Raw genomic sequence first — 12,183 nt, 5'->3', positions numbered from 1 at the left:
TTCTTTTTAGTTCTTGGGATGCAGTTTGTGGAATTTTTATTTTTACTATTTGCTAAATGTACAGTATAAAAATAGACTACTTCTGTGCTGTAAACCTCTGCCAAGGACGTTTTGTTCCATCCCGTGACAAAAGCAGATTCTTCATTAAATGCAAATTTTTCATTTTAGTGTTGAATAAGAGGATACTTAAAATAATTCTGTTGCTGAAAATTACTTGCTAAGTGAGAGAAAAGATATGCACACACAAGATCATGGCTTCTGGTTTCAATGCTGTTTCCTCTGAGTGTAAACAATAGCTGTGGTAATCACTTAGCATACAAAGCCAAGTACATTTTGGCATCTGGGGTATTTTGAAAAATGTCAGATTCTACTCAACAGAGAAATATGAAGCTATGGTTATGGTAACATTGAAGCCAGTATTAAAGAGAAAATATTTAGTTATATTATTTCATTGTTTTCACATTGCAAAATCTTTGCACCACAAATAGCATGCCTTAAAGAACATAGACTGCAAAGTCACAGCCTAATTCTATCACAGACAATTGTTACATTTTCCAAATATTTGTGTTATGTTTATCTACAGTTTCCTTGGTAGATTGTTTAGTTAGCTCATTCACTAAATGTAACTTCTCCTACTGTTCAAAGGGAAATTTTCCATGCAACTAAATATATAACTCCCATGTGAAAACACTGAATTAAAAAATATGTCAGTGTACCTAATATAGCATAGCCTTACAGGGTTCAGTGGTTGGCAACTGCACGTTATATTTATTATAGTTGGCATTTTTGTGCTGCTTTAATTTTTGATTATGGAAAAATGGGTAACAAAGTGACAGATAACTATGAGATGGCTTTTGCAGAGTGGGATGCTTACATGTGGAGTTATTGTTCCTAACATATTTCCTAGAATGGCAACCTAAGATCTTTTCTACATTTAAAGACATTTCTAGAAAGCATGGTTAATGAAGGAAAAAGCAGGCTCCCAGGAGACACCAATTTTGCCTTTACTTTGAATTCTAGCCTCCAAAAGTCAAGAAATAAATTTAGTTGATCTATAAAACACAACATATACAATATTGAATTAAATGAATCCAAATAAAATGAGATACCTACTATGATGGTCAGGCCAGTATTTTTATACCCTGAAGGATGAATGTGTGGTGTGTTGAAAATGACCCTGTGAGGACAGTGAGGTCACTAAATGTATAAAGTCGCATCCTACCAATATGACAACCTGAATTTGAACTACAGACTTAACAGGGAAAATGAGAGAAGATACTTCAGCACATTGTCCTCCAACATCCACACATATGGTGGCCTGCAAAGGACCACGACTATGTCATTAAATAAATAAATGTCATAATATTCTTTTCCCTCAAATCATCATGTTACTTTATCCTGAGGTTAATAAATCACAAAACTTACACTGAATATACTGTCAAATACTGTTCGTGCTCAGTCAAATATAACTTCTAGGGAAGAAGAGAAGGAAGGTAATAAATGAATGCTTTGTATTCAAGCTGTTTTGGACATCACAAGTATTAATAATTGATTGGTAAATAATTTTTAATGAAATGTTATATAAAGCATGCTGGTTATGCACCTGCACAAACTCTTTACAGTTCCAATATGCAATTCCCTGTTGGAATCTTATTTTAGTAAAAAACTCTCAATGATTTTTTTCATATTGTTATTGGAATGATTTTCAAAAATATTTCAGTTAAACATAATTTTCTCTTGTTCTGTATTTTCCTGACAGAAATGGCATATATCTTCATCATTGTGTAAGCCATCAACATCTGTTTTAAGTAACCAAGAACTTCTTTGTTGAATTATTAACACAGTTATATATTCTCATTCCATATAGACTATTCATGTACCATATTTGCAAATGACTAAAACACTGTTTGAAATAAAAGAAAATAATGTGGGGAAAGAATGAAGACTTTTTTTAACATTGAGGTATTTATGTTACATACTATGGTTAACTACACCTGAAAAACTTATGTTGTAAGAGTTTATTTTTATCGATATCAATTTAGAAAGACCACTCCTTGGTGAAAGCCACATAATGTGAATTGATAAGGAAACAGTAATTAAATGTTAATGTATTAATTGACCGCTAATTTTATGTGAATTTCATCTTTCAACATATTTTTTCCTCAACTGTGAACTGATTCTTATACACTCACTTTAGACAAGTGAATATTTCTGCCATATGATAAATATTTAATGTGGCAGAAAATAGAAAATTCAGAAAACATTGGGTAGTGTATGCTATCAGTTAAAATTGAGGTAAGTATCTTATTCCAATGTTCAAACTATTAATAAACAGTATAAAAATGTATGAAGGGAGTACTAAATCAATGCAGGTTGTATTATACTTATTAGTTTCCTCTTTTTTCTCTTCTTTTGCCACTATAAATATCCTTTAAATTTTCTGAATGTTTCTAAATACACACTTTTCTCATCTGTTCCACATGGAGACATCTTAAACTATCATTTGTGGGTAATTCAGAATAACCCCCAAGTTCCTTGTGAGTTGGACCTTAGAATCATTGTTTTCCTGGTCTTGAAGGACTCCCTATGGACCACATTGAAAACACTTCTGTCTGGCTGTCTAGCTCAGTTCATGTGTTAGACCCAACAACTTATAGTGAGAATTTCTACCTCATTTTACCCATGCCATACAAGGTTCATATCCAGAAGATAGCTTCCCACATTGTATGCTCTATATAAATGCATGTGTTAGAATGCAGACCAGCAGATGTGACAAACAGTAGGCTGTAGGATTAAATGTGGGGATGAATTGGAGCAATCAAAACAATTTAAAAAAATTACATTGGCACTTATTTTGCCACATTAGGTGTTGGTTGGTAGAGAGAAATATATATTAGGCTCGACCATTTAAGGTATTGTAAAAATATATATTTTGTATTATTTTCTACTTGATAATTTTCCTTTTGTTGGGTCATTATAGCCATATTTTATTCTGGAACTGTCCTACATATTATCCATAATTCTTTTAAATAATATTTTATCTATAGAACTCCTTTAATAATTTAGAGGTGACCCAAGTCCAGTGATGGAGAGAGCTGGACCTTCATTAGTGCAACACTCCTGAGAAGTCAGAGGAGATTACTCTCTGCCAACATTCCTGACCCAAGAGAAAATTGCCTAGTGCCAGCTGTGCCCCCTGGGCACAGGGACCTAGGAACAGTCAGGGGCATGATACTTCAGGTTTCTCTATGCCTAGAGCTGAAAGCCAGTAACCAGGAGCATATACACACCTAAGAGTAGAGCTCTCTGTTCTCAGATCCTGCTGAAAGAAAATAGGTCTACAAGAGGGCCAACGCACAGGCCTACAGAAGGGTCAAGACACTGTCAGAGAAAGCCAGACAAGCTAATACTAGAGAGAACCAGATGGTGAGAGTCAAGGACAGGAACATAAGCAACAGAAACCAAGACTACTTGGCATCCTAAGAGCCCAGTTCTCCCATCAAAGAAAATACTGGATATCCAAACACACCAGAAAAGCAAGATTTAGATATAAATCACATTTTATGATGACAACAGAGGACTTTAAGAAGGACATAAATAACTCTCTTAAAGAAATACAGAACAACACACGTAAACAAGTAGAAACCCTTAAAGAAGAAACACAACACTCCCTGAAAGAATTACAGGAAAACACAACCAAACAGGTGAAGGAATTGAACAAAACCATCCAGGATTTAAAAATGGAAATAGAAAAAATAAAGGAAGTACAAAGGGAGACAACTCTGGAGATAGAAAACCTATGGAAGAGATCAGGAATCTTAGATACAAGCATCACCAATAAAATAGAAGAGATAGAAGAAAGAAACTCAGTGGCAGACAATACATAGAAAACATCCACACAACCATTGAAGATATTGTAAAACATAAAAAACTCCTAGCCAAAAACATCCAGAAAATAAAGGACACTATGGGAAGACCAAAACTAAGGATAATAGGTATAGTAGAAAGTGAAGACTCCCAACTTAAAGGACCAGTAAATATCTTCAACGAAGTTATAGAAGAAAACTTCACAAACCTAAAGAAAGAGATGCCTGTAAACATACATGAAGCCTACAGAACTCCAAATAGATTGGACCAGAAGGTAAATTCTTCATGTCATACAATAGTCAAAACACCAAATGCACAAAAAAAGAAAGAATATTAAAGCAGTAAGGGACAAAGTTCAAGTAACATATAAAGGCAGACCTATAAGAGTTACGCCATACTTCTCACCAGAGAACATGAAAGCCAGAAAGTCCTGGGCAGATGTCGTACAGACCCTAAGAGAACACAAATGCTAGTCCAGGCTACTATAACCAGCAAAACTCTCAATTAAGATAGATGGAGAAACCAAGATATTCTGTGACAAAACTAATTTTAAACAATATCTTTCTACACATCCAGCCATACAAGGGATAATAGGTGGAAGAAAACTACACCCTAGAAAAAAACAAGAAAGTAATCTTGCAAAGAAACCAAAAGAGAGACACAAAAAATTCCACGTCTAACAATGAAATTAGGAGGAAGGAACAGTCACTATTCCTTAATATCTCTCAACATCAATGGATTGAATTCTCCAGTAAAAAGACATAGACTAACAGACTGGATATGTAAAGAGGACCCAGCATTTTGCTGCATATAGTAAACACACCTCATAGACAAAGACAGACACTACCTCAGAGTAAAAAGGTACTAAACAACTTTCCAAGCAAACGGTCCAAAGAAACAAGCTGGAATAGCCATTCTAATATCAAATAAAATTGATTTTCAACAAAAAGTCATCAAAAAAAGATAAGGAAGAACCCTTCATATTCGTCAAAGGAAAAATTCACCAAGATGAAATCTCAATCTTTAATATCTATGCTCCAAATGCAAGGGCACGTACATTCATAAAAGAGACCTTACTAAATCTCAAAGCACACATTGCACCTCACACAATAATGGTAGTAGATTTCAACACCCCACCCTCATCAGTGAACAGATCAGGGAAACAGAAATTAAACAGAGACATAGAAAAACTAACAGAAGTTTTGAACCTAATGAACTGAACAGATATTTATAGAACATTTCATCCTAAAACAAAAGGATATACCTTCTTCTCAGAATCTCATGGTACCTTCTCCAAAATTGACCATAAAATCGGTCACAAAACAGGCTTCAACAGTTACAGGAAGAGAGAAATAATACCATGCATCCTATCAGATCACCACTGACTAAACCTGGTCTTCAATAAAAAACAATAATGACAGAAAGCTCACATATACATGGAAGTTGAACAATGCACTACTCAATGACAACTTGGTCAAGGAAGAAATAAAGTAAGAAATTAAAAACATCTTAGAATTCATTGAAAATGAAGGCAGAACACACCCAAACACATGGGACATAGTGAAGCAGTGATAAGAGGAAAACTCATAGCTCTGAGTGCCTGCAAAATGAAACAGGAGAAAACATTTTTCAGCAGCTGGACAACAAATATAAAAGCTTTAGAATAGAAAGAAACAAATACACCCCAGAGGAGTAGAAGGCAGGAAGTAATCAAACTCAGGGCTGAAATCAACCAAGTAGAAACAAAAGGGACTATACAAAGAATCAACAAAGCCAGGAGATGGTTCTTTGAGAAAATCAACAAGATAGATAAACTCTTGCTAACCAGAGGACATAGAGAGTATGTACAAATTAACAAAATCAGAAATGAAAGGAAGACACAACAAGAGAATCTGAGGAAATTCAAAAAATCACCAGCTCCTATGACAAAAGACTATATTCAACAAAACTGGAAAATCTGGAGGAAATGGACAATTTCCTAAACAAATACAAGGTACCAATGTTAAATCAGGAACAGATAAACCCCACAATTTCTAAAGTCTCCTAACCAAAGAGAGCCCAGGACCAGATCGGCTTAGTGCAGAATTCTATCAGACTTTCATAGAAGACCTCATACCAATACTATCCAAACTATTCCACAAAATTGCAACAGATGGAGCACTACCGAATTCCTTCTATGAAGCCACAATTACTCTTATACCTAAACCACACAAAGATCCAACAAAGAAAGAGAACTTCAGACCAATTTCCCTTATGAATATCGACGCAAAAATACTCAATAAAATTCTGGCAAAACGAATCCAATAACACATCAAAATGATCAAACATCATGATCAAGTAGACTTCATCCCAGGGATGGAGGGGTGATGAAATATATAGAAATCCATCAACATAATCCACTACATAAACTCAAAGAAAAAAACCACATGATCATTTCATTAGATGCTGAGAAAGCATTTGACACAATTCACCACCCCTTCATGATAAAATTCCTGGAAAGACCAGGAATTCAAGGCCCATACCTAAACATAGCAAGAGCCACATACAGCAGACCAGTAGCTAACATTAACCAGTAGCTAAACTAAATGGAGCAAAACTTGAAGCAATCCCACTAAAATCAGGGAGTAGACACAGCTGCCCACTCTCTGCCTACTTATTCAATATAGTACTCTAAGTCCTAGGCAGAGCAATCAGACAACAAAAGGAGGTCAAAGGGAAATAAATTGGAAAGGAAGAAGTCAAAATATCATTATTTGCAGATGATATGATGGTATACTTAAGGGACCCGAAAAATTCCACCAGAGAACTACTAAACCTGATAAACAACTTCAGTTAAGTGGCTCAATATAAAATTAACTCAAGCAAATCAGTACTCTTCCTCTACTCAAAGGATAAACAGACTGAGAAAGAAATGAGGGAAATGATACCCTTCAAAATAGTTTCAAATAGTATAAAACACCTTGGTGTGACTTTAGCAAAGCAAGTGAAACATCTGTCTGACAAAGATAATAAAAGTCTTGCAAACTGAATCCAAAAGCACATCAAAACAATCATCCATTATGGTCAAGTAGGCTTCATTCCGGGGATGCAGGGATGGTTTAATATATGGAAAACCAGCAACATAATCCACTATATAAACAAACTGAAAGAACAAAACCACATGATCATTTCATTAGATGCTGAGAAAGGATTTGATAAAATTCAACACCCCCTCATGATACAAATCCTGGAAAGAACAGGAATTCAAGGCCCATACTTAAACATAGTAAAAGCCATATACAGCAAACCAGTAGCTAATATTAAACTAAATGGAGAGAACCTTGAAACAATCCCACTAAAATCAGGGACTAGACAAGGCTGCCCACGCTCTCCCTACTTATTCAATACAGTTCTTGAAGTTCTAGCCAGACCAATGAGACAACAAAAGGAGATCAAATGGATACAGATTGGAAAAGAAGAAGTCAAAATATCACTATTTGCAGATGATATGATAGTATATTTAAGTGATCCCAAAAGTTCCACCAGAGAACTACTAAAGCTGATAAACACCTTCAGCAAAGTGGCTGGGTATAAAATTAACTCAAATAAATCAGTAGCCTTCCTCTACACAAAAGAGAAACAAGCCGAGAAAGAAATTAGGGAAACGACACCCTTCATAATAGACCCAAATAATATAAAGTACCTCGGTGTGACTTTAACCAAGCAAGTAAAAGATCTGTACAATACGAACTTCAAGACTCTGAAGAAAGAAATTGAAGAAGACCTCAGAAGATGGAAAGATCTCCCATGCTCATGTATTGGCAGGATTAATATAGTAGAAATTGCCATTTTACAAAAAGCTATCTACAGATTCAATGCAATCGCCATCAAAATATCAATCCAATTTTTCAGTTAGACAGAACAATTTGCAAATTCATCTGGAATAACAAAAAACCCAGGATAGCTAAAAACTATCCTCAACAATAAAAGGACTTCAGGGGGAATCACTATCCCTGAAGTCAAGCAGTATTACCGAGCAATAGTGATAAAAAACTGTATGGTATTGGTATAGAGACAGACAGACAGTCAGACCAATGGAATATAATTGAAGATCCAGAAATGAACCCACACACCTGTGGTCACTTGACTTTTGACAAAGGAGCCAAAACCATCCAATGGAAAAAAGATAGCATTTTCAGCAAGTGGTGCTGGTTCAACTGGAGGTCAGCATGTAGCAGAATGCAGATCGATCCATGCTTATCACCTTGTACAAAGCTTAAGTCCAAGTGGATCAAGGACCTCCACATCAAACCAGATACACTCAAACTAATAGAAGAAAAAGTGGGGAAGAATCTCGAACACATAGGCACTGGAGAAAATTTCCTGAACAAAACACCAGTGGCTTATGCTCTAAGATCAAGAATCGAAAAATGGGATCTCATAAAACTGCAAAGCTTCTGTAAGGCAAAGGACACTGTTGTTAGGACAAAGTGACAACCAACAGATTGGGAAAAGATCTTTACCAATCCTACAACAGATAGAGGGCTTATATCCAAAATATACAAAGAACTCACGAAGTTAGACTGCAGAGAGACAAATAACCCTATCAAACAATGGGGTTCAGAGTTAAACAAAGAATTCACAGAGGAGGAATGTTGAACGGCTGAGAAGCACCTAGATAAATGTTCAGTATCTTAGACATAAGGGAAATGCAAATCAAAACAACCCTGAGATTCCACCTCACACCAGTCAGAAAGGCTAAGATCAAAAACTCCGGTGAGAGCCGATGCTGGTGAGAATGTGGAAAAAGAGTAACACTCCCCCATTGTTGGTGGATTGCAGACCATTCTTGAAATCAGTCTGGAGGTTCCTCAGAACTTTGGACATTGAACTACCTGAGGACCCAGCTATACCTCTCTTGAGCATATATCCAAAAGATGCCCCAATGTATAACAAAGACATGTGCTCCACTATGTTAATCGCAGCCTTATTTATAATAGCCAGAAGCTGGAAAGAACCCAGATGCCCTTCAACAGAGGAATGGATACAGAAATTGTGGTACATCTACACAATGGAATATTACTCAGCTATCAAAAACAATGACTTTACGAAATTCATAGGCAAATGGATGGAACTGGAAAATATCATCCTGAGTGAGGTAACCCAAACACAGAAAAATATACATGGTATGCACTCATTGATAAGTGGATATTAGCCCAAATGCTCGAATTAGCCAAGATGCACAGAACACATGAAACTCAAGAAGGACGACCAAATTGTGAATGCTTCACTCCTTCTTTAAAAGGGGAACAAGAATACACTTGGGAGCGAATAGGGAGGCAAAGTTTAGAACAGAGGCTGAAGGAACAGCCATTCAGAGCCTGCCCCCCACGTGACCGATACATATACAGCCACCAAACTAGATAAGATGGATGAAGCAAAGAAGTGCAGACAGACAGGAGCCGGATGTAGGTCTCTCCTGAGAGACACAGCCAGAATACAGCAAATACAGAGGCGAATGCCAGCAGGAAACCACTGAACTGAGAATAGGACCCCCGTTGAAGGAATCAGAGAAAGAACTGGAAGAGCTTGAAGGGGCTCGAGACCCCATATGTACAACAATGCCAAGCAACCAGAGCTTCCAGGGACTAAGCCAATTCCTAAAGACTATACATGGACTGACCCTGGGCTCTGACCCCATAGGTAGCAATGAATATCCTAGTAAGATCACCAGTGGAAGGGGAAGCCCTGGGTCCTGCCAAGACTGAACCCCCAGTGAATGGGATTGTTGTGGGGAGGGCGGTAATGGGGGGAGGATGGGGAGGGGACACCAATATAGAATGGGAGGGGTAGGGATTAGGGGTATGTTGGCCTGGAAACCGGGAAAGGGAATAGAAACTGAAATGTAAATAAGAAATACCCAATTTAATAATGGTGGAGGAAAAAAATAAAAAAATAAAAATATAAAGTTATCAAATAAAGAATGTAGACTATCTTTAAAATGTCACCAACTATAACATTTTCATGTGAATAATATGCTGTCTGAAAATTTAAAACTCAAACGTGATATTATATTACCATATACCCATATTTCAAATGGATAATAAAATGGTTGAACAACATTAAAATGAACATCATGAATAAACTGCATAGATTTGGGCAATAGAGGTTGGAGAAAAAAAAGAAAGGATTGAAAGAGCTGAGGGGGTTTGCAACCCCATAAGAACAACAGTGCCCACCAACAAGTCCCCCAGGTACTAAACCACTGCCCAAAGACTATACATGGACTGATCCATGGCTCCAACTGCATATGTAGCAGAGGATGGTTAAAAAAATAAGAGGAAAAAATTTAGAGGAAAAATGTAAATTTTTAATAAAAAGGGCAAATGATGTAATATATATATATCTCCAACCGTCTGATACATATGTGCCTGGAGTCATGAGTCCCTCGATGTGTACTCACTGATTGGTTGTTTAGACCTAGCTCTGGTGCAGTCTGGTTGGTTGATACTGTTCTTCCTGTGGGGTTGCAAACCTCTTCAGTTCCCTCAGTATTTTCTCTAACTCCTCCAATCGTGTCCCCTTGTGCAGTCCAGTGGTTAGTTACAATCATCCTCATCTACGTTAATAGGGCTCTGGCACAGCCTCTCAGAACACATGTCTGGTTCCTATCAGCAAGCACCTCATGGCATCAGCATTATTGACGGGGTTTGGGGGTTGTAGGTGGGATGGATACCAAGGTGGGGCCGTCTCTGGATGACTTTTTTTTCAGTCCCAGCTGTACTCTTTGTTCCTGTATTTCATACTGTGGGTATTTTGTTCTCCATTCTGAGAAGGAATGAAGCATCCATGAGCTTCCTATGATCCATGAATTTTTTTCTCAGGTATTCCAAGCTTTTGGGCTAATATCAACTTATCAGTGAATACATACTACTTGTGTTCTTTTGCAATTGGGTTACCTAACTTAGGATGGTATTTTCTAGTTCCTACCATTTGCCTAATAATGTCATTGACTCACTGATTTTAAAGGTGATTAGTACTCCATAATGTAAATGCACCAAATTTTCTGTATTCATTCCTCTGCTGAAGGACATCTGTGTTCTTTCCAGCTTCTGGCTATTATAAATAAGGCTGCTATGAACAGAGTGGAGCATGTATCCTTTTTATATGTTGGAGCATCTTTTGGGTGTATGCCCAGGAGTGATGTAGCTGGGTCCTCAGGTAGTACTATGTCCAATTTTCTGAGGAATGGCCAGACTGATTTCCAGAGTGTTCATACCCACCAACAATGGAGGCGTGTTCTTATTTCTCCAAACCTTCCCCAGCATCTACTATCACCTGCGTTTTTGATCTTAGACATTCTGACACCTATGAGATAATATATCAGGGTTGTATTTATTTGCATTTGCCTGATGACTAAAGATGTTGAACATTTCCTTAAGTGCTTCTCAGTCATTGGTTATACCTCAGGTGAGAATTCTTTAACTCTGTACCCCAATTTTTAATAGTGTTATTTGATTCTCTGGAGTCTAACTTCTTGAGTTCTTTGTATCAGACATTAGCCCTCTATCTGATGTAGACTTGATAAAGATCTTTTGCCAATGAGTCAGTTTTTATTTTGCCCTACTGACAGTATTCTTTGCCTTACAGAAGCCTTGCAATTTTATGAGGTCCCATTTGTTGATTCTTGATCAGGAAATTTTCCCCTATACTTATGTGGTGGAGGCTCTTCTCCACCTTCTCTTCTATTAGTTTCAGTGTATCTGGTTTTTTGTGGAGGTCTTTTATTTGGAGTTAAGCTTTGTACAAGGAGATAAGATTGTGTCAATTTACATTCTTCTTTTACATGCTGACCTCCAGTTCAGCCAGCATCATTTATTCTTTTTTCTCCCTTGGGTAATTTTAGCAAATTTGTCAAAATCTAGTGACCATAGGTGTGTGGGATCATTTCTGGGTCTTCAATTCTGTTTCATTGTTCTACCTGCCTATCTCTGAACCAATATCATGCAGATTTTTTTTAAATCATGATTGTGTGGTAATATAACGTGAGGTCAGGGCTGGTGACTCCAGCAGAAGATCTTTTATTGTTGACAGTAGTTTTTGCTATCCTGTTTTTTATTATTATTTTGGTTTTTCCAAGTGAATTTTCAAATTTCTCTTTCTAATTCTATAAAGATTTCAGTTGGAATTTTGATGGGGATTGCATTGAATCTATAGATTGCTTTTAGGAAGATGGCCATTTTTACTATATTAATTCTGCCAATCCATGGGTATGGGAGGTCTTTTCATCTTCTGACACCTTGTTCCATGTCTTTCTTCAGAGAGTTGAAGTTCTTG

General features: G+C 36.9%; 1 long non-coding RNA gene across 2 annotated transcripts in view; it reads left to right on the top strand.

Annotated features, from left to right (window-relative positions):
- Window positions 1-12,183, top strand: part of LOC102552459 (uncharacterized) — a 63,818-nt gene that overhangs the window by 823 nt on the left and 50,812 nt on the right. The gene's annotated exons all lie outside the window — the stretch shown is intronic.

This window comes from Rattus norvegicus, chromosome 1, assembly GCF_021556685.1.
Source record: "Rattus norvegicus strain SHRSP/BbbUtx chromosome 1, alternate assembly SHRSP_T2T, whole genome shotgun sequence".
In the NCBI taxonomy this organism is placed as follows: Eukaryota; Metazoa; Chordata; class Mammalia; order Rodentia; family Muridae; genus Rattus; species Rattus norvegicus.
This window is presented reverse-complemented; position numbering and strand designations above follow the sequence as displayed.